Source organism: Pseudophryne corroboree, chromosome 1 (genome assembly GCF_028390025.1).
Source record: "Pseudophryne corroboree isolate aPseCor3 chromosome 1, aPseCor3.hap2, whole genome shotgun sequence".
Lineage (NCBI taxonomy): Eukaryota > Metazoa > Chordata > Amphibia > Anura > Myobatrachidae > Pseudophryne > Pseudophryne corroboree.
The window spans coordinates 600,169,765-600,194,103 of NC_086444.1; the positions used below are offsets into that span (position 1 = coordinate 600,169,765).

The following is a 24,339-nucleotide window of genomic DNA, read 5'->3' on the forward strand; positions in this document are numbered from 1 at the left end:
GCCGGGCATCTCCGGTTGCTAGGCAACCTGCCAGAGATGGTCGCCCAGCGGCGGAAGTGATGCGCCAGCTCCGTTGCCTAGCAACGGCCGGGAGCCGGCGCGACCCACAAAAACCATTACCGCTAACAAACTTTTGGGTCCTGAGGACTGGTTTTGAGAATCTGTGTTCTACAACATGATTTTGCAGCATATTTGTATTTATCACCTCGGCGGGAGCTAAGATGCTGCTCTTCATGAATAGAATGAATGCCCAGTCTTAGGCCTCAACAGAACAGTGTGCTAAATTGACAAACTTAGAAAGACAATTGTACAGTGTTTGTTTTTCTTCAACAAGCAATACTGACTATTATTACTTTATTCTGTTTGCAGAACTGTATGGATGTCAGACTGTCCTGGTATATTCCCCACAAAGGGGATAGAGTCGATAATAAACAATTGTATTGTCTTCTTAAAAGGAGGGAACTCCATGGCAGATAACCACATGAGATATGGAAGCTTCTTGATATGCAAGTGAAATACATTTATTTTGGGGCTTCCTCCTAGTTATTAAAGAAGATCTCAATCTTTTGGTTGATGTCAGCCCGATGGAACATAAATAAGTAACTTGGTTCCTGGGTTTCATTATTCACAAACAAAGACACAAAATTCCTGTGCAATGAAGGGATCATTGATCCCTATTTTCCACTGCGATTGCTGGCGACAAAGTCATTCACGAGTCTCCATGTTCTATTTTCCAGAAGTCTGACACCAATTTTTCAGTCAATTTCACATACATCCCGGGAATCATTGCAACTAGTTAATCAGCATTCAGAGACAGGGTGACACAGAACTTCTATAAGTCTAAAATTTCATAGCATGTTCACACACTGCACTAAATGATAGCTGTGTCCATAGAATGTTCTTTATTTGAAAGATGCTTTCATAGATCTTATCTGGTGTCAGATTTGCTAGATTGTAGGCACTTGTCTTTTCTTTGTCATTTAAGAAGTAAGATTACATTGCACAAATCTTCTTAACATCAATTTGATTATTAATCCCAACAGTGGTACAACAACTGCAGCTTGAGGCCTTCTTTATATGCAAAGATAAACATACTGACTCATACAGTGTTAGCAATGAATTCAGCAGCGGAAAAACTGGCATTCAGTTGCTGCCGTTACTGAATAACTGACAAGGATTGGCATCTAAACAGATAGAACTATTCCAAACTTAATTTTATGTAAGCAACAGTAAATATACTTATGCTATCATGACAAATTCATATCTTCTCCTTTCCAGATACAGTAGGTAATAATTGTATTGGGTCTGTATCGGGTTACCGGCAGCCGGGATCCCAGTGATCAGCATCCCGACACCGGGACCACGGATGCAGAATGCCAGCGGGGGGAAGCATGAAGGCTTGCTGTGCTCGCCACAGGTTCTATTCCCACTCTATGAGTGTCGTGGACACCCACGAGTGGAAATGGTCCCTATTGGTCGGCATGCCGACCATTGTTTTAGTGAGCGGGCAGGATGTAGGTGGAGGTGTTGTGACTGGCGGTCTCCTGACCACCGGTCACATAACTACATTCCATTGTATCACCTTTACTGTGCTTTGTTACAACAGTGATGGCCCGTTTTTTAAAATGTATTTATCTTATTGCCTAAAATAGTGAATTATGGGTAGCTAGACCAATTATCATTCTACTCCAGTGTGTTGGAGGTTGGATGGTATACATCAGGTAAAATACAGCTGTAAGACAAAACATGTTATTTTCATGAAAGCACAACTGCTCTGTCAGTCAATGTAAAATAAACCCTTAATTCATACCTAGGAGATCCCTGAAGCCACAACAGCTAGATTTTTGGTGGAATGCATTTGAGAGATAGAAAGGAGGTTAAATGTGATGAACTGGTAATTAATTCATGCTTAACCTCCATTGAGAGGAGCTGCTCTGACGGACAAAAGACATGTTTCTGACAAGTGCCAGCGGCACAACAGATAACTCTGGTTAATAATCAATAAGCTCCGGGCCAGCATGGTGTTTGCTGTTGGAAGAGGGAGCAGTGCAAGGTGTTCGTTGGGATTAGTTCTTGGAATGTAAATCTTTTGTTTATTGTTATGCAATATATGTGTGTTTTTTTTTTAAATTGGTTCCTTAGATTACAAAACAGATCAGTCTTACTGGATTTTATTTTGTATTCCTATTGAAGACATCTTCAAAACTCAATAAGATATTTCCAGAATCACAAACATTATAAAGTGTCTTCTATTTACAGTTCTAAGCTGCAGGACAATGTCTTATTTTGGACTTGTTTAGTCACATGAGAAGTATTTTCAAACTAAGAACAAACAAAACCCCCTAAATACTATATGAGGATTTGAGACACCTGGGAAGAACAGATTGACCAAACCCTTTGTCCATCAAATTAAAATCCATTTACTTTTTTCAGCTCAGGTTTTATGTTCGTTGCTATGTTTGTAAAAATATCCTGAATCTTTTTGTATTTTATTAATGAAATGCATGTCTCTTAACGACGTGACATCAGTTTGACACCACCGTGCCATGCTAAATCAATGCTGAAAGTGGAAAAGAAAGTATGCAGCCTATGAAGTGTTTCTGATAGATTTCTTTAAGAAATTGTACACACAGATTATTATTTGGAATAACATCCTATTTTGTTTTAGTCAATTTAGGAGAAGGGCATGATGACCTCAAAGCCATGAAAGTTTAGCTAACTTTCATCTCCCCACACTAACTCTTCTTTGAAATTGTGTTTGCAAAATGGTTCAGTAACCTCAGAGAACAAGAGGTGAGGTGGGGAGGGGGATTGTGCTGGGACCTTTAAGCCCGGAATTATGAAAAATCCAGGGAGGAACAGCTCAATGGCACAAGGCACCCATGGGGACTTCCTGAAAGGTTTTAGAAATTCAAAGCAGGTCTCGGAACCTCAAAGCAATGTCAGTCAGTGTGCCGGGACAGGGATCACTAAGACTGCAGCCAAACAATACAGGATTGTCTAAAGAAGGTGGGAAAAGAGGGTCTCCGAAGCGCTCTCTCACAGCAGCGGTTCCGCTAGTCAAGCATGCGTTCCACATGAATCATTTCTGGACAGAGCATGGGCATAATCCCCCCAGTCTCTCTATGACAACTTGACGGAGAATTTTGGTCTGAGTGACAGGAGGCAGGCGATTGACAAGGCAGAAACACTGTGCTTTCTCCCTGGGATGAACAATATAAACTTACTAGGGGATTTTTTTGGGAAATAGTTACAAAAAATAATGATCTCTGTCACTGAATGAGAGAACCAGGACAGTGTCCGTTGTGTGGTGTAGGGGAACATTTGCTAAGAAGCCATCTCTTACTGGTAAACTTTCCAGCCAGTACTGCTGTTGATGCAGAATGATGTCAGATCTCTGCGACAGCAGGACACAGAAACAAGAGGGTGTTTGTGATATATGTCCTTGTTTTATCTTCTGGAACAATAATTGGCACATTTGATTAACCCAGGTTCCTGGATATTTGCTGTGACACATGATTCTCACACTATATATTAAGGAAATTGCAGCTGATATCTCTCCTAGTACAGTGATGTTCATACTTTCTTTTTTCCTGCTGTAGTTGCTATATCTGTATAGGGAAAAGCATAGTGATAAGTTGCCGAATGCAAATCCTTTAGAGATTTCACTATTTTCTATTTCACGACAGGGTGTATTCTGTCTTCTAGAATAAAATAATCCCATATACTAACCCTTCTAATATGATTTACAGAGATTCACACAAAATTCCTTAGATATAAGCTGAATTTACCTTTAAACATATCTTAAGCAGCATAAAACAAATAAAAAAAGAAATAAAAAAACACAAAGCCACACAATCTACAAGTAAAAGGATCAGTTTGCAGAATTTCTATATTACAGTGCAAGTCTTAGGAAATGCCTGCTGAGACTGCATGTTCCAGATTGGTCCAGACAGCATCTGGTTTTAATTGCTGTGTTTCTACAGAATCTTTCTTCAAGGCATGGATTATGGTTTAAAAGCCAGTCTTACTCATGTGTTTTATAAAAGGCGATATAAAATGCTGCGAGATTCTCTTCTGTGAAATAACATTTCATTTATGACATATGTGTGTTTAAATCAAGTATACCAATTATACTCTAACAAGCTTAACACAAACTTCTAGCTGTATTAAAGATTTCAAATCGCCTGTGACACCTTACCAACTGACGGGTTTTAAGCCTGAAATTTAATTAAATCCACTTGAAACTCTATTTTCCTCTGCTTTGTTTAAATTTCAAAAATACCACAAATGCAGCCATACATTGGCTGAAATGTATTAATGTAAATGATGCAAAGTCTGCAAAATCCTGGAGAAATGAATTGGGAAGGACGTTTCGTGACTGCTGAGTGCGTTATAAACTGTATTTCTACTGTTGAATTTGAGAAGACACTAGCCACAAGCAAGATACACACTTCATTTATCTGATGTTTCCAATAATAACACCGCATCAAGTAAGAAATATCATACAATACTTTCCCATACCCTATGCTCTATCCACTATCCTTTCATCATCTCTATAAACACAACACTTTCTTACCACTCATCATCCATTAATATTATTCCAAATTAAGAGTCATCATAGGCCCCATTGTTTGGCCTTTCTTGTCCAAACAGTTCGCTCCACATGAAGGAATCCATTGGTCTCTTTCTACGTTCCATTGTTACTTTTCCTAACAAACTGGTGCAGAAGATATAAACTATAATATTACAATAATGTGTAGTTGGTGACACCAGTGATCCTGAGACAGAACACACAACATGAGGAGTAATAGAGCTAAGGAGGTACTGTACTATTGTAGATAAATATGGCTTATGTATTTTTAATTTTACTTTGTTTCATCAACTGCTTTTTATTTGTAAATACATTAAGACCATTGATTTGAGATTCTTATAACTGTAGATTTAGTAGAAATATATTGTACTATTAAAATCTCATGATTGAATTATATAGTTCTTCAATATATTCGAACTAAAGCTGAGTTTACTTTGCCGCAGACGGGTGATGCGTAGTGTTGATGTAACTACCTCTGGGTGTAGCCACAGCGGCATCAGTAGACAAACTAAATATCCCATTTGTATTACCCATCATATATAAAGCTTAGAAGAATCAGCCAGTCAAGTGTGCAATGCATGTTAATTATACATTCTGCTATTAATTTTTATGACTTAGAAAAAATAAATATGGTACATAAATAGGACTGCAGCCTTGAGTACTTCCTAGATTTGCCCTGGAACCTGAAATCTAAACACATTTTATCTCCATTGGTTTAGAATAAAGATGATGAAAAGAACAATAATCTACGTTTATAGTAAAATAAGAACAATATTTCTTTTTATATATTTTGGGGAATAAATACCCCGGCACTCTGCTGAGAGCATCCAGGCAGCAACGCAATAAAGGCATTATGTGATGCTCTGCCCACTAGCACTGGGAACAACTGCAGGTCAGTCATCTTTAGCCTAATTATTTAATTTGTCTTTTGAGATGAGTTCTCATTTTATCTTCTCCATTCTCCTTGTGTGCTGCGTCCCCCAGCTAATAATCAGCTCACAGCTGATGTCAAGGAACAAGCTAATAATAATTAGTTGAAATATTTGAATAATTGAATCAGTAGCCCTGCATTTTTTTTTATCTGTGTGTATTAGCTTGACAAGAGCTTAAATGATGGCTTCTCTCTTTGAAATCCCAACGTTATAGAACATTTGAATCCAGTTTTATATTACACTTTTAGTATTATTGGTGTATTTTCCTGTCTTCATGATACAATCCTTTCATCCGGAACTTATTCTGAATTTTTGCATTATTTTGCCCAGGTAGCACTTATGATTAAAATCAACAAGATGCATCACTTTTGTCATTGTTGTGTTTTATCTTTCCCCTGACTTCCCTGTTCTAGTTCCACATACCTGCTCAGGAAGGCAGACGGTAGAAAAGAAACTAATTAAAAATTGGAAGTGTCTCACATTGGAGCATTTGGATGTGTTCAGTAGTGAAAAACGAGCGTCTTGTTGCAAGAAAATCAATTTTACAGTTACAGGAGCAGAATAAATAGAGGTGGTGCATTAAAGCAAATGAAAAGCCCCTTAGAACAAGGAGCACAAAGAAGAGGGCAGCCTGATAGTCTAGGCTGCTCTGAATAGCATGGTAGACGGCCTCTTTTCCTGATGCTTCATCCTGAAATCTGTTTACTTAATGTTTGGTACATGTCATACATAATAATATCACCGGGAACAATGAGAGGTGCGGATACATCGCAAATGGAAGACTTCATTAACAGCAAATATTCTCCCTGTGTATGGTGACTGAGAGAGGAGGCTCACAGCATATGGTAGAGAGCAGACGTCAAACTGGAGTTTCGAGAACACACTCAGGATTCTCTCCACTACTCTGTGTCCACTTCCCTGACGTTTCATTTAACGTGGTCCCCATCCTTTTAAATCTTTTTTTTTTTCACTTGAATGTTATACAGTATATTTAGGTATTGTGTTATCAATTTCAATGTTTGCAGTGTTTTGGCTTAAGCGAAATAAAATATTGCAATTTGAATTACATTTCCCACTGAAATATTATTTAGTCTATAATACAATTAAGGAAGCAGTTAAGACGTTTATTCACCTCTTAAATAGTACTGCAGTGCATACTGCTTTCAGTGTGCATTCAGCTACAGTAATAATAAGACCCTCCCTTGGTTTCACACCCTTAATTCATCTGTCATTGAAGTCTGACGTACCTCGTATACGACACTGGTTATAATAATAGGCACCACAGTGATCAGTCCTACAGATCAACGTAAGCATGCTAACTTCAGATCAAATTTGCTGGGAGAAATGGCTGAAATTAACTTGTAAGAATTATATTTTTCCCGTCTCCCTTGGATCAGCAGTATTTTCCTTATTTTTTCCGTTAAACCTATACGGGCAATAAAAAAATAAAATAATTAAGGATTAAATACTACATTCACTGGTTATAGTAATAAAAAAAAAAAAAAAAAAAAAAGGAAAAGTAGAATGCAGTTTGCCCAAACGCTCATTTGCGTGCACTTTCTTTTTGCCAGATTGTAAAATGTGCTATTTATTGCAGGTCAAAACGGCCCATCAATGCTTACGAATCAAAACCGCAATTCTGTTTGAAAGAAATGCAAGCTTCCAGATCGAGCAATGGTTCTAGCAGTGGTAATGTGAGTGATTATTAGTTTAAAAAAAAATATTGATTCTGACAGGAAAAATAGCTCAAACATCATATTTTTTTTAAAAAAAGATCATGCTCCTGCACCCAGGGAGTACCTACTAATTACCCCTCCTGGCACCTCTGGCCTTTGCATACCAGAATAACACTGTAAACATATAGTAAACTTTAGTGGCACTACAAGTACTAGCATGCAGTGACAGGTGATTACTATTCTTACATGCTGGTGCTTATAGAAATCTCAAGTGCAAGCATAGATGAAATAATAAATATAGATTTCCCCATGCATGAAATGTAAGTTACACCAAAATGTTATCATGAGTTTTTACCAGCGCATAAAAAAAGACAAAAAAATTAATATATAATAAATATTTATCTTACACCTTCATTCTGTCTTATTTCGATGCAATCAGACCAAGCACTTGATACAAATTGAATTTTACTGCTTTAAACCCAACTGCTAGGCAGGCAACCAACCAACCAACCAACCAACCAACCAGTAGCTGCCTTTTATCTATGATTGGCTGTGTGGAGTGAGAGATTGTCTCTAATTGGCTGTCCTGCTATTAAGTAGCTGGGCACACTGGAGTTTAATACATTTTACAACAGGTGCTCCTCGGGAACAGTCCATCCTAAGTGTTTTTTTCCCCTTTTCCATAGAGATTATTATTTTACAATGGATTATGGGCCTAATTCAGACCTGATCGTAGCAGCAACTTTGTTAGCAGATGGGCAAAACCATGTGCACTGTAGGAGGGGCAGATGTAACATGTGCAGAGAGAGTTAGATTTGGGTGGGGTGTGTTCAAACTAAAATCTAAATTGCAGTGTAAAAATAAAGCAGTTAGTATTTACCCTGCACAGAAAAAAAATAACCCACCCAAATCTAACTCTCTCTGCACATGTTATATTTGCCCCTCCTGCAGTGCAAATGGTTTTGCCCATTTGCTAACAAAGTTGCTGCTACGATCAGGTCTTAATTAGGCCCCTATGTTGGATTTATTCTATAAGAGTATTTATAGTTTAGTTTATTTTTAAGAGCTAACACCATATTTTCACAGTATTACCCCAGTACCCAATGGACAAAGGTACCAGGAGAGATGCAGTGCTATTCATCATTTGATTTGTACTATCTAAGTGCCAGGGCTCGCTTAATTTTTCAGACCCCTTTTCCGCAAAGGACATGACCCGATGCTGAGTAGTCTAGTCTCATACGAAATTAGAGGGGGAAATCTGGATAGTTCACATCTGGTTTTTACCACACTGCGTTGCCTAAAACGCATATGGTTTAGTGGTTTGCAAACCGCAACACATCAGATGCGTTTTGAGTTTTTAACATCCAAACTGCAACACAGTAAACCCTGTGGTTTGGAAGTAGAAACTTCATCTTGTGTGTGGTGGTTTGCAAACAGTTCAATAAACCATTGATTAGTAAATTTACCTCTAAAATGTTTATACTTGATAAATTTGAGTTTATGACTAGACCTAACAGATACTCCCTTGGAACAGATGGTCTAGGATTTTTGTATGAGATGTGTAACACTCAGATTGACTAGACATTTCTAATCAGAAAGTGAAGCAAATCATCCCCCTCCTAAAACTAAATTCAAACACACTTTGCAGTTTATGCATTCTATAACAAGTTATGACTGACAATGCAATTCAGAAGAGAATTAAAATAAAATGGTATCTATGGTTTTGAGCATGTCACTAGATCCCACAATCCAATGGTCTAGCAGAAAGGACAATGCAATCTTCCAAGTGCCTATTGGAGAAATGTTTACAGTATGGCACAGCCATCACTAACCTGCATATCGTTGAGATGGTCTACTGCTGCTGCACAGCACTGACAATCACGCCCACTAGGAGAGCTATGATGGTCTTTTCACACAGCCTGTAATAATTGATATAGGGCCTGATTCAGGTGCGGTTGTAGCAAGCATAGCTGCTGAGGCAACTGGTATAAGTAGTTGCATCCTGCATGCATGTTTGATCCGCTGCTGCATCCAGGGATGCTGCATTGGATCACTCTGCGGGACCATCGGCCATCTGAGTAACACTGCTCAGTCGCTGAGTCCAGGAAAACTCTGTCGAAAAACGGAGACCATGGCCTTTGCGCTCCCACCTAATGGAGGCGACATGGTTTTATGAAACGGAGCCCATTGCCATCCCCTCCCTGCCCCCAAATGGCTGAAGACTGTCAGTCAGCTGATGTCTGCAGCTGCTTTGTGAGCGACGATGCAAGACCCGTACTGCAAATGCACAGTATGAATCCTGCGCATGCCCAGTTTACAGAACATCGGTACATCGCATAATTTCCTTCATAGCAACCGGACCTGACACAGGCCCATAGTTTAGATAATTTGTGTTATAAAACACATTTCTGATACTCTGGCAAAAGTAGAATTCAGAGAGCAAAAAATGTTCTTCGTGCCCAGAAGCCTACTGCTTGATCTATTATTGAGTATTATTGATTTCTAGGTTTCAAATCATCTGATATATTATGTTGCATTAGACAGGGCTCTACAAAAAAACACTTGATGATCTCTTCCAAAATAATAGCTGTTTCCACCATTAAGGGAAAACATAGTTATAAGAATAATTATTGTTTTGAATTTCATGAAATATATATTTTTAAAATAGCCAGCATCGCATACATCATGCGCAACAGTATACTCAGGGTCAGATGTATTAAGCCATGAGAAGTGATAAAGTGGAAGGTGATAACGCACCAGCCAGTCAGCCCCTGTCATTTTTCAAACCCAGCCTGTAACTTGACAGTTAGGAGTTGATTGGCTGGTGCCAGGGCTGGCTCGGCGTATACGCCAAGTACGCAGCTGCGTAGAGCGACACACTGTGGAGGGTGTTGTCGCTGCCATACCCGGACTGCTAGCTGTCAGCTGGAAGCCTGTGAGGTAATATACATAGCCTCCAGTACGTAACCACTGCATGGAACACTCACACCCCTCCCGGCCTGCACCCGCAACTAATCAGAGCACTCCGGGGTGGGGTGTGATGATGGTGGTGGCAGCTGCTGCTACCGCTCTCCCAGCTGCTGCTCTCCTGTGCGGGGTGATTTGAAAGAATGGCACAGCCCCTCATTCAAGAAGCATCACCAGGACCTCGGAGTCAGACCGCCGGCGCTCCAAGTGTGACCCGGCCCTTTACCCAAGGTTGCAGCCATGATATAGTGAAAAAGCCCTCTGGTGATGAGAGAGAGGGAGATGGGGTGACCCAGGGACACTGTACAGTTGGCCCGACAGCAGCAGTAGATCAAGGAGTGTCTTGTGATGTATATGTGCAGGATGGAGGCTAGCACAGCGTGACCTGTACATTACCACTGGAGTCCCTGATCTGCCCGCTGCTGCCTCCTGACTCAGGAGATGTGACAGACTGACAGCATGAGGCGGGTGGGGAGACGGGAAGTGCAAGCACTGGGACAGGTTTCCACTGTAACGGCCGTGGGCCTTGCCACCTACTATCTCCATGTCACCCCTGCCCCCCCAGTCACCCACTATCTCCCTGTCACCCCTGCCTCCCCTGTCACCCACTATCTCTGTTACCCCTGCCCAGTCACCCACTATCTCCCTGTCACCCCTGCCTCATCCGCTATCTCCCTGTTAACCCTGCCTCCCCAGTCACCCACTATCTCTCTGTCACCCGCTATCTCTGCCTCCCCAGTCACTCACTATCTCCCTGTCACTCCTATGTCCCCAGTCACCCACTATCTCCCTATCACCCCTGCCTCCCCAGTCACCCACTATCTCCCTGTCACCCACTATCTCCCTGTCACCCACTATCTCCCTGTCACCCACTATCTCCCTGTCACCCACTATCTCCCTGTCACCCACTATCTCCCTGTCACCCACTATCTCCCTGTCACCCACTATCTCCCTGTCACCCACTATCTCCCTGTCACCCACTATCTCCCTGTCACTGCCTCCCCAGTCACCCGCTAGCTCACTGTACCCTTAAGGGTAACTGCTGTGTGGCCCTGCCCCTTCCTTGTGAAACCACACTCTTTTTGTGGCAGCGTGCATGCTGTCCCTGTAAACAGTGGATCCCATCAAGGGGCTTCCAAACTTATTTTCGCTTACCAAAAAAAATTAAGCTCGGGACGGCCCTGGCTGGTGCATTATCACCTTCCACTTTATCACTTCTCCAGGCTTAATATATCTTCCCCTCAGGGAGCACTGCCACTTTCACTAGTAATGGTTCTGCTACTGCTGGTAGCAGAATGCTCACCGCAAAAGCCAGTGTCCGCCAAGCTCATACATCTGTAACTTCTCACGCATCACCTCCTAGCTCTAAGAATAGGTAATCCACATAGGCACAGCCAATAAACAAATACACTGAGGTTGAAGAATAATCTATTGGGCCTTCACAGAATACTACGGAGAGTGTTAGGCTGTCTGTGAGTTTTCGATCTGACAGTTCAGTCTGACACTTATAATAGATGACAAATGTAGACCTATAGAAATAACACTAAACAACACTCAACTGTGGCAAGGTGTGTTTCTTATTACTAATGTGCATGCATTCGCCAAACATAACCAAACATTTGGTATAATTCCTGACCTATCAGAGTCCAGTGCAAACCCTCATGATCCCGCATCATGTCAGTAGACATGTCTCTCTGCATCTCAATCTCAAAGGGTGTACAACAGTACACAAAATAGCAACAATAAGCAGTCATGTGGGGATGGACTAAGGCAGTGATTAAGGTGAGTACAATGAAGCATAGACAGTAGAAAACACAGACCTGGTGATGATGGCAGCTGCTTGTGATATCTTAAGCCATAGTTACCTGAATGGATTCTATTTGACAAGGCAGTATCTCCCAGTCTGGGGGTGTAGTATTCGGTGTCTATGACTGAGCTGGAGGATATAACACCTGTAAATGTGTTGTCAGTTTGTGTGACAAAACATAATTGTTCAGTTGTGTTGCACGGTGACCAGTGCAACACATAGCGACAGGGTGTATGAACTGACTCGGTCTGACCTTGTGCAAGGGCTGCTAATCTCCACACAGACTTTTCATAACATGCCTTCCCTTGTCATTATTTCACCCTACATTTGAAAATATTCATCACACTACTGTAAGCATTCATATCAAGGTTGGGAACTTATGTAATTGCATTGATGAGCTCTAAGCGAGTGACAGGGTGCACACCATAAAAACCTCTCTTTTAATGTCACATTAGATGGCAGACCAAAACCTGGCCTCCTTTACCCTACACATGGTGGTCTCAATACCATGGTGCTCTTGACGAATTGTTGGTCATACTACTGTACTTTTGGAATACAGTATGATGAATCTTTGATTTTGCAGTAGTATACAATAAATAACTGTAAATGTATCTAGTATATTATCAATAACAATCTGTCATCGATGTCCAGCAAAGAGCTTCTCCATGCATCTCTGGACTACATCACTACAAATAAAGATTCCATATGAAATGCACATATCTACCTGTCGGGAACATAAACTTGATGAGCTTGGATGATTCCTCACCCAGTGGAATTTGACAGAATCCACACTTTGCATCTAGTGGGCTGATAATATACCCATCAGGCATATCTGCAATCGCTTACTCTAGCATTCTTATGGGATAGTGAGCTTCCAAGACATCTATGGTCTGTGTCACTGAATGTCTTTCTACCATTTCATCTTGGGTGTAATCTCACCACCTCCAAACTTAATATTAAATTTTTTTTTTTATTATATTCCCACTAACCAATAGTAGTTACCAACCTGATATCTCTATCAATGTTGAGAAGTAAACAATCAATCCTATCCCACAAGTTCACTGCCTAAATGTCATTCTTGACTCTGAACTGTCTTATATTGAATACGGAATAATACAGGTAGCCAATGGAGGACAAATTATCCTCACATACATCTAAAAACATATCCAAATGATGACCATATCTTACACAAGACACTGCCGCATTCTTACTGGTCTTACCAAAAAGAGACTCTCCACTACAATCCACTCTGAATGCAGCTGTAAGTCTAATTTTCCTCCATTGGTTACCTGTATTCTCCCGTATGCAATATAAAATAGACCATCAACCAAACTATATCAACATACATCTCTTTGCTTATCTCAAAATATCTCCAACCCAACCTCTTCGCTCTTCACAAGCTTTACATCTATTCACAACTGCAGGACTTACTTTGGGCTGCTGCACCCCCCCCCCCCTCCTCTGTGGATTGCCCTCCCACGCAATAGGACTCTCCCCTAGTCTCCAAACCTTCAAGCGTTCCCTGAAAACTGACCTCTTCAGGCAAGCTTATCAAATTCCGGAACCACAGACATAACATTCATAAACTTTCCTATCCAATTACATCCCCACTGTACAGTCCACGCATATCCTCACGTATTTTCTCTTTCTTCATTTTCATATCCTCCTGACCAGGGGTCTAGCAAGGGTTGATCCAGTGGAGCTCATGATCCATGCGCCTGCCCTGGGAAGGGCGCCACAGCCGCAGTCCCACCATCACTGCTTCTGTGTGCACCAATACCCGGCAGCTCTCCTTCTGTGTATGTGCCACGTCTTTCTCCATGCTGTGACACTGTAGGAAGAGACATCTAATTAATAAGGAAGGTTTAGAAGGCAGATGGCCACCAGAGACACAGCATACAATGTGACAGATACTGTATAAGCTGACAGATGGGAGACAAGATAGCATGAAGTGAAAAACAGGTCAATGAGATGGTGAAAGCCCCTGGCCGTGCCCTGTTGCTGCTAGTGACATATCACACTGCAATAGGAGCCAGCAAAATCTGCCAGGAGCCTATACCCTGTCCTCTCCCAGGAGTCACCCAGCAGCAGGGCAGTGCTCTCCACCATTTGCCTGAACCAAGGCCCTGGTACCTGTCACATTCAGGCTTTAGCATCCTGTAGCATTAACCCTTCACCCTGCTAACCTGCTGGTACTCATCGGGCTTCTCCTCTTCAGAGTGACATTTTTCCAGAGATGCAGCTGGTGCAGGAGACCCATGGTCAGTGGTCTCCTGTTAACTCCATGTTTTTCCCCTGGTCTTTACACCAAATACTTATGTATACAGGTAGGAAAACACAGAATTTTCATCCACAATGCTGACAGCAGATACATTGTATCAACCAGTCAGCTTTAAGGAAGAGGAGCATGCAGGCTTAATAGAAGAAGGCAAGTCAGAGTGGGCTGGGGAATGGGTTGGCTATTGCAGTGACACTGGAGGATAGGACAGGTGGCTGAAGAGGCAGGGGCTGGAGTGACAGAAGGCAGGAGGCTTGAGTTTTGGGCTGAAGGCTGGAGTGACAGGGGGCTAATTGCTGGAACGACAGGGGCAAGGAGGCTGGAGTAACATAGCAGGAGGCTGCAGTTACAGGGGGCTAGAGACTAGAGTGACAAGGAACTGGAGACTGGAGTGACAGGAGGCTGGAGAAACAGGAGGCTAGATAGACACTGGGGGCAAGAGGCTTGAGTGACACAGGGCAGACGGATGGAGTGACACAGCTGGTAAGACATGAGGAAGCTGGTAAGACATGAGGAAGGTGTAACAGGGCAGGAGGCTGGAATAACAGGCCATGAGGCTGTGGGGATATCGGGCAGGAGGTGACACAGGGGTCATGAGTCTGATTGAACCTTTATTATATGATGATATTTGTTATACTCCTACACAAACAAGCATCTTCCAGACCATGTGATCTCCTGCATGAATGGATACACACATGTGCTCAATGCACCATGGCTACACGCTACACCTCTGCACCTGACCCCTGGCCAACATTGCTGTGTGACACATCATACAGCCCGCTAAGAACCTTTGCAATCTTGCTGGACCGTTATCCAATAGATAACACCTATCCTTGTGTATCAATGCCTATTTCCCTATAGATTATATGCTTGCGAGCAGGGCCTTCCTACTGCTATGTCTGTCTGTCATTACCCAGTTTTGTTTTCTGCTGCGGGGTACACTGGGCTCCACAAGTCTGGACAATGGGGTGTAGAGGCTCAAAGCTTTGACTGTTCCCAGAATGCACAGCGCCGCCTCCTATATCACCCCGCCTCCCAGCACAGGAGCTGTTTGTCAGTTGGTGCTGCATTAAGCAGGCACTTAACAGAGGGGCTGCTCCAAGCAGCCGTGAGAAAAGCTTTTTATGAGGTAAAAAGTGAAGACTTCAAGGGCAGCAGCGGTGGTAAATGTCTTGTGACATTCACTGCTGCAGCTCCAGCTCTCCCCAGCGGCGCTGTACACTCCCGAGCCCTGGTTGCCGGGTACCTACAGCGGAGGCTCCGGTTTTCTTCATGTTAGACACACACGGCTGGGGCTCTCCAGGATCGCGTGGCCGCGCTTCGGGAGGTGGTAAGTGAGTCCCGCTCGCGGGACCTGGTCTCTATCGCGATCCGGTGTGGTCAGTGGGAGGCGGGCCGCGCGTGCTGGCAGTGGACACTGTGGATACAGGCGATCCCACTAGATCACCAGGGCATGGGCGCAGGTCAGGTTTTCTCTTAAAACCGATTTTAATATCGCCCACAGTACCCGGTGGTTTTGCCAGCAAGAGGGATAAGGCTTAGACCTGAAGCCCCTCCCCCAGCCCCAGGGCGCCATTTCCAGCAAGTGTTCCCGCCCTGGAGCTGCATCTCTGTCTTTTCCTCACTCCCTGTCAGTGTCTGCGTCGTCATTACTCCTCAGCTCACTGTTCCTGGGACTGCTTGGGCAAATCCTCCTATGTAAAGCCGCCTGGTTGTCAGCGCTGTGCCTTTACAAGACACTTAAGTATTCTACCTGCCTTTTTTAGTCAGTGTTAGTTAAGAAAGAGTGCATTTAGTCAGGGTTTCCTAGTACAATTACCCTGTGATATACATCCAGTTCTTACTGTGTACTGTTATATCTATTGTTATATAGCTGTGTAAGCTAGTCCAGTGCAGTATTATTGTCTGTAATAACCTCTGCATTGTACAAACTGTGACTATTTGTGTGTGCATTGATAGCTGAGTGGTGTCCATCTCGTGTCTTTCACTCAACTTGCTATCCCTATATTCTATAACCTGAGGGGGCTTGGTGCGTCAGGTGTTATTTACTATAGGATTTTCACAAAGATAAACTGTATTACGTATTTTTCTCTGTGATTTAGTCACCATATCTCTCCTTTATCTCTGCTTGTGCTGACTACACTGCGCAGGGGTTTGGGTTTAGGGATATAGTGCTGCTAATAATTGTACTGTGTTACCTGATACTGCAAGTTATATCATGTCTGCTTCTGAGGGTAACGGTTCTGGGGCGGAACACACTGCTGGTGTTGCTGAAGCCACAGGCACATATGGGGAGAATATAGCAGCTGTGGGCTCTGGTTCTGGGGGCTCCTTGCCCCCCAGTGGGACTGGGGCAACGGAGGCACATACTGACCCTCCGTGGGCCGCTTTTTCCACGCTTCTGCATACGCTAGTTCATAAACTAACACCCCCTATGGGACCCCCAATGCCGGTACAACCGTATGTGGTCCCTGCAGCTAACCCGCCGTGGGCAGATGATTTATCTGCTCAATTAAAGAAGTTGAACCAGTCCCTGACTACTAAAAAGTCTGACCATCGCTCGCCTAAGTCCAAGAGGTCCTCTAAGCAAGCGCTCGTCTCCTCACAATCCACTGCTGTCACTGACACCTCGTCTGATGAAGACAGCACATACACTGACCCCACAGGTTCTGACTCAGATACGGCTGATGGGGAGGGTAGTTCACATGTGGATGTTCCTGATCTTTTGGAGGCTATTAAGTTAATTCTGCAGATTACGGATGATCCAGAGTCATCCGTTCCTCCTAAGAAACCAGATAGGTTCAAGCGTCAGAAGGTGATTAAACAAGTTTTACCTCACTCTGACCACCTAGTGGATATACATCAGGAACCCTGGCAAAGCCCGGGTATGAAGTTTGTGCCTCAAAAGTAGATGCTGGCTCGCTATCCCCTCGCGCCAGAGCTGTCTAAGAATTGGGAAACGCCTCCTCCAGTAGACTCACATGTGGCTAGGATGGTGGTTTCCTCAGCTCTACCTGTCACTACCATCACGTCTCTAAAAGAGCCTACGGATAAATGTGTCGAGGGTTGTCTGAAAGCGATTTACACCCTCACGGGTGCTACACAAAGGCCCACTATTGCAGCTACATGGGCGGCAGAGGCTATTGAAGCATGGGCCTTGGAGTTAGAAGCTGAAATCTCCTCTGACCATGCTAGACAATGCTTGTCATATATTGTCACAGCTTCTAGCTATATTAAAGATGCGGCTTCTGATGCCGGTATCCTAGCAGCCAAGGCCTCTACTACGTCAGTCCTGGCTCGCAGGATATTGTGGCTGAGATCCTGGTCTGTGGATCTGGACTCTAGAAAAACCCTGGAGGTACTCCCTTTCAAGGGGGATATTCTGTTTGGGGAGGACTTAAATAAGATAGTGGCTGACTTGGCTACTGCCAAAACTGCCTGTCTGCCTAATACAGCTCCTTCTGTGTCGAAGGCCAAAGGCACGTCCTTTCGCCCCTTTCGTCCTTCAGGTAAAGTAAAAGGTCAGGCGTACCATAAGCAGGCCCGCACTTCCAAACCTGGTAAGCCGAAGCCCAAAAGAGCCTGGGCTGCCTGTCAGCCTGCAACCAAGACCAATAAGCCTGCCGCATGACGGGGCGGGCCTCCCCCTGGGGAATCCCAGGGTGGGGGGCCGGCTTCTGGGGTATACCCAGGAATGGTTGAAGACCACTTCAGATGCCTGGGTGCGGGAAGTCGTCACTCGAGGTTACGCCATAGCCTTCAAAAACCTACCCCCTCATCGATTTTGCCAGACAGACGTCCCATCGGACCAGACAAAGGCAAACACTCTGCATTCGCTGGTACAGACCCTCCTGCATACAGGAGTCGTAGTACAGGTGCCTCTTGCTCAGAGGGGCCGGGAGTACTATTCTCCACTGTTTCTAGTCCCGAAACCGAATGGGTCCTCCCGGCCCATTCTCAACCTCAAGGCACTGAACAAGTTTGTGAAGGTTTCCAAGTTCCGTATGGAAACCCTTCGCTCTATAGTTCTAGCCTTGGAACCTGGGGACTACATGGTCTCCCTGGACATACAGGATGCTTACCTGCATATTCCTATAGCAGTGTCATATCAACAATACCTGAGGTTCGCTATTGGCAACCTCCATTACCAGTTTCGGGCGTTACCTTTTGGTTTAACAACGGCTCCGCGAGTCTTCACCAAACTTATGGCGGTGATGACGGTGGTACTCCGCCGTCAAGGGGTCAGGATACTGCCGTATCTGGATGACTTGTTAATCCTGGCAAATTCCCCAGATCTTCTCCTGCGTCATCTGGATATGACGGTCCAGTTTCTACAAGCCCACGGGTGGCTCATCAACTGGAAGAAAGGCTCCCTGGTGCCTGCTCAGAGCATGGTGCATCTGGGAGCGCTGTTGGACACTCAAAACCAGAGGTTGTTCTTGTCTCAGGAGAAAGTCCTGAAACTTCAGGACAGGATTCGTTGCTTCCTTTCTCGTCCGCAAGTGTCGATACATTCGGCAATGCAGGTGCTGGGCCTCATGGTATCAGCATTCGACATGGTGGAGTATGCTCAATTCCATTCTCACCCCCTCCAGAAGCTGATTCTAGCCAAGTGGCACGGCCTGCCTCACCGGATCAGGTCTCAAATGATCTCTTTGATTTCGGAGGTCCGTCTGTCGCTGCTCTGATGGCTCCAGGACCGACAATTGTGCAGAGGCCGTCCCTTCTGGATATCCAACTGGGTCCTGTTGACGACAGATGCCAGTCTAAGAGGTTGGGGTGCGGTGCTGGAGCAGCACTCCTTGCAGGGTCGGTGGACCAAGGAGGAATCTCTCCTCTCGATCAACATTCTGGAATTGCGGGCGGTCTTCAATGCGTTGAACCTAGCCCAGCATTTGATTCAGAACCATCCTGTTCAAGTACAGTCGGACAACGCCACCACAGTGGCTTACATAAATCATCAAGGCGGCACTCGAAGCCGTTTGGCAATGAAGGAAGCCTCACGGATTCTACGTTGGGCAGAACGCCATCTACCGGCAATATCGGCAATATTCATTCCGGGAGTCCTGAATTGGGAAGCGGACTTTCTCAGTTGTCAGGATGTGCATGCCGGCGAGTGGGGCCTCCATCCAGAAGTGTTTCAACTCCTCGTGGAAAAGTGGGGTCTTCCAGATGTGGATCTGATGGCGTCTTGACACAATCACAAGGTTCCGGTCTTCGGAGCAAGGACAAGGGATCCTCAAGCAGCATTCGTGGATGCGCTGGCAGTGCCATGGAGGTTTCGGCTGCCGTACGTGTTCCTTCCAGTGTCACTTCTGCCCAGGGTAATTCGGAAGTTCAAGCAAGAAAAAGGAAATCTGCTTCTCATAGCTCCGGCGTGGCCCAGACGGCACTGGTTCTCAGACCTGCAAGGCCTATCGTCACAGCGTCCACTTCTACTTCCACAACGCCCAGACCTCCTCGTTCAGGGCCCCTGTGTCTACCAGGACCTAGCCCGGCTGTCTTTGACGGCGTGGCTCTTGAAGCTTCCGTCTTAAGAGCTAAGGGTTTTTCTGAAGAGGTCATTAAAACTATGTTGCGGGCCCGGAAACCGGCCTCTGCTCGGATTTACCATCGGGTCTGGCATTCCTACTTTGTTTGGTGCGCATCTAACCATTATGATGCTTCCAAGTTTAGTACAGCCAAACTTTTGGCTTTTCTACTGCAGGGCCTAGATTTAGGCCTGCGTCTGGCCTCCCTCAAGGTTCATATTTCTGCCTTGTCGGTGTGGTTTCAGAGAAAAATTGCGACTTTACTTGATGTTCATACTTTCACTCAGGGTGTGTTGCGTATCCAACCCAGGGCCGGATCTAGGGGGGGGGGAGGGGGGGGGGGGCGAAGGGGGCGACTGCCCAACCTAACACAGTTATAGCCACGCCCACTTTTGAGCAGAAGAGAGCTCTTCGGGGAGAGCCTTAGGCAGAACGATGTGCTGCAGCTTATACCACAGCAGCATAGAGGAGCCAGGAAAGCAAGGGTTACAGAGCATTTGCCCCTCACTTGCTGGTGTGTGGGTACTAGGGCTAATAAATACAATTACCCCATAGCACAGTCACATGTACATAGAACAATCACAAAGCACTATCTCAGTCTCACTCAAAAAGTTCAGTCAGAATTGAGAGGAGGAGGAGTTAGGATTGCAGATGGGAGAAGTTGGGACTGTAGAGGGAGGAGTCAAGATTAAACAGAAAATCGCCACCCCCTAAAGAAAAGTCTAGATCCGTCCCTGATCCAACCTCCCTATGTGCCGCCTGTGGCTCCTTGGGACTTGTCGGTGGTTTTGGAGGCGTTGCAGGAGCCTCCATTTGAACCTCTTGGTTCAGCTGACCTTAAGTGGCTTTCCCTTAAGGTGGTGTTCTTGCTGGCTATTGCCTCTGCTAGAAGAGTGTCGGATTTGGATGCCTTGTCTTGTAGTTCCCCATATCTGATTTTTCACCGTGACCGGGTGGTTCTTAGGACTCGTCCCGGATATTTACCTAAGGTGGTTTCTTCGTTCCACCTTAATCCGGAGATTGTGGTTCCAGCTTTTGTCTCTCCTGATTTGTCTCCCAAAGAGCGGTCTTTGGATATGGTACGGGCTCTCCGTATCTATGTGAAGAGAACTGCTTCTATTCGAAGTCTGATTTTCTCTTTGTTTTGTTTGGATTTCACAAACGTGGCTGGCCTGCTCACAAGCAGACCCTGGCCAGGTGGATTAGAATGGTGATTGCGCATGCTTATGTGAAGGCTGGTCTGTCAGCTCCTGTTCATATTACGGCCCATTCTACTCGGTCTGTTGGACCTTCTTGGGCGGCCCAACGTGGTGCGACCCTTGATCAATTGTGCAAGGCGGCTACGTGGTCCTCCGGGAACACGTTCATAAGGTTCTATGCCTTTGATACTGCCGCTTCCCAGGATGCTTCCTTTGGACGCAGGGTTCTTGTGCCCGCTACAGTGCGTCCCCTCCCATAAGGAACTGCTTTAGGACATCCCCATTGTCCAGACTTGTGGAGCCCAGTGTACCCCGCAGCAGAAAACGAGATTTATGGTAAGAACTTACCCTTGTTAAAACTCTTTCTGTGAGGTACACTGGGCTCCACAAGGTGCCCACCCTGACGCACTTAGCTTCTTTGGGTTGATATGGCATTAGCCGCTGACACTTCTCTTGTCGTGAGAGTGTAGTGTATGTGGCTACTAACCGTTGTCGTCTCTTTTCCTGCTACTGCATTGGGCTGGTTAACTAAACTGAGCTCCTGTGCTGGGAGGCGGGGTGATATAGGAGGCGGCGCTGTGCATTCTGGGAACAGTCAAAGCTTTGAGCCTGTTGGTGCCTCGGATCAAGATCCTACTCTACACCCCATTGTCCAGACTTGTGGAGCCCAGTGTACCTCGCAGAAAGAGTTTTAACAAGGGTAAGTTCTTACCATAAAACTCGTTTTATCACTGTTGTTTCCAATTGTAAAGCGCAACGGAATTTGCTGCGCTATATAAGAAACTGTTAATAAATAAATAATATTCAGATGTAATGGGCCAGTGTAAACTCACGTTGTGCCATCTTTCTTTGTTGTAGTCATCATGCCTGAGACCCATTTTGTAGACATAATGATGGTTCAATGATCTTTAACCTTGTTATTCTGTTTAGTTTCATAATAACCTTGTATTAAATGACAAATGGTATTCCTCTGGCTGAACGGATTGTGGGATAAATTGAGTCATCCAGCTGCATGTTTATTAGACTGTGACCAAAAAAAACACAAAACAACAACAGCGTGGTTACCTATTCCAAAAGCATCACAAAAGTATGATGATAGTTATGCAAACAGGGTCTGATGCAGTGTGAACACATATATTCATCTATACATACAATTGTACATATTACTGTACGACAGTTGGACTGCCCCATCATTTCCTAGTTGTGCCTAATCAGTCACAAGCAGAGTTGCAACTGAATTGTGTAGGACTGTATGGCCTGTAATTGTGTACACTTGGTTCCAGAAAATGCACAGTGCAAATACATGCAGGTTAGTTTCTACAGTCCGCAACAGACATCATGATACGTGACATCCTACTATATCCTGTGCTTTATTTCAGGCATTAAAATACAGAACAATATACTTTTTTGTATAAATATGTTGCAAGAGCGAGATTTAGATAATTCATTTTCTGTTTGCCCCTTTCTCCTATACTCCGTTGTCCTGGGTTTTTATAAAAGTCTATTGCGAATTAAGTTTCTGGAAGAACTTCTTTGCAGATGAAAGAGTTATCAAAAAGGAGGGGTTGGTTCTGCACAGGACAGAAATTTGCATTGTGCTCATCTCAGAGGATCATGAGAAACCAACGTTATATGGTAAGTATGGTCTCGTCAATAAAGTTGTATTATGAACTTCAAGAATAAAGAGAGGCTCTTGGTTGGGGCACTCTTAAGAAAACTAAAATATAACTTTTAATTTAATATATTAAAACATGAGTGGATAACATCCATTGCATGGTTGACAGCAAAGCTTAGTGTGAGTTAAAATATACCACAATGATCATTGTAACTCTGATCCCACGTTTCATCCAAGTAATCTAATTTCCCCATAGATGGACAGGGAACTGTCCTATCACTGTGGGGCATGGGATGTATCGGGGATATTTCTTTGTGGATATCAGTTAGGACATGTCATAACTTAAGTCGCCCATAACTTTATTATGACACACTTATATATATATATATATATATATATACTTAAACTAGCTTAGCACTAAGAAATAACGACATGGACACCAACTGCTAGATTTAAAAGGTCAACAGGCATTTGTTGTTTGATGACCTCATTTTAACCATGTATTGGAGGATGGCAAAGAAAGGCGCTACCAACTCACCAGCACTAATCAACTAGAATAATACCAAATAACCTAGGAGGGGACTTACCACCGCCGCCTAACAACATAACACGCATTGTGTAGGACTCACCACCCTTTACTCTAGCAGAGCAATGGACGAAACCGCACGGGAACGTCCGTAGTCCACCTGCAGGGGGAGAACACACTCGCCGTCTTACCAAAAGGGGGTGCCCCACAATGAACACTTATGCAAGCTTTTGACTGCTGGCTGGTAGCGACTTTCCGCCACAACAAGATTTACCTAAACCACAGACGCCATCCAAACATAAGAAAACCAAAAAAGCCGAAACTAACTATCCAAACAATTAAAAATGCTCACCAAAAACACACTAATGCCTGCCGGAGAAAGGTGAACACCGTCCTCCCTATAAAAATGGCAGTTACGAAGAACCAGCAGGGGATGCTGAACTACCAAACCACCCATGGCCTTCACATACACAGACACCGCAGAATTCACCTTCTTACGAGTCTTTTCTTTGGCAGAGAAGCGAACAGCACCCCACCAGTGAAAACGGGGTACAATATCTGACCACACCACTCTCACTTGAGGCCAAGAGGCTCACAAAGCCACCAAATCTGTCTTGACACTTAGGATGAGGTCGATGCCCTTAACTCGACCCAAGTCATTCCCACAAAAGTGAATGACAATCCAGTCGGGCCAGCCCCACCTTCATTCATGATGGAAAAGAAGCCGAAGCAAACCTACCCAACGCAAACCTCTCACACCTAACCATTGGACTACCCTGTCACCAAAAAAGTCAGCCATTTATCCTGCCATAGGATGCCAGGATGCCTCTCCGCCCAAAAAATGTATGAATGGCCAACTAGCCAAATGCAGCTGAAAAAGAGAAACCCTAATATCAGCAACAATTCAAACTTAGACAAATACAACAACAACAGAAAGGAACCCAAGTGAAGGAGAAAACTCAAAAAATCTCCCGTGGACCGTAAGAGTGCCAATTGTAATTCGGCCCCCTCGGAGGAAAATTTCAAAATTCACTTCACACCCTCAATTCCTGAATGCTAGCCATTCAAAAACTGACAGGTAAACTATGTTTTTGGGTTAGCGCAACAGGCGCAACAAGCATAATCAACGTATAGAAAACATAGAAGCCGAACATTTCCAGCTGCCAGGCCCCTGTATAGCCGCCGCTGGAATACCCCTGATGCAGCCAGAGCAG

At 44.3% G+C, this 24,339-nt stretch overlaps 1 long non-coding RNA gene across 1 annotated transcript in view; it reads right to left on the reverse strand.

Moving 5' to 3' along the window:
* Positions 1–24,339, reverse strand: part of LOC134927205 (uncharacterized) — a 90,608-nt gene that overhangs the window by 22,672 nt on the left and 43,597 nt on the right. Inside the window, exons 2-4 of the long non-coding RNA XR_010177581.1 lie at positions 21,818–22,008; positions 13,612–13,807; positions 6,774–6,952 (exon numbers count right to left, since the gene is read on the reverse strand). This is a non-coding gene — a long non-coding RNA (uncharacterized LOC134927205). The remainder of the gene's footprint in view (positions 1–6,773; positions 6,953–13,611; positions 13,808–21,817; positions 22,009–24,339) is intronic.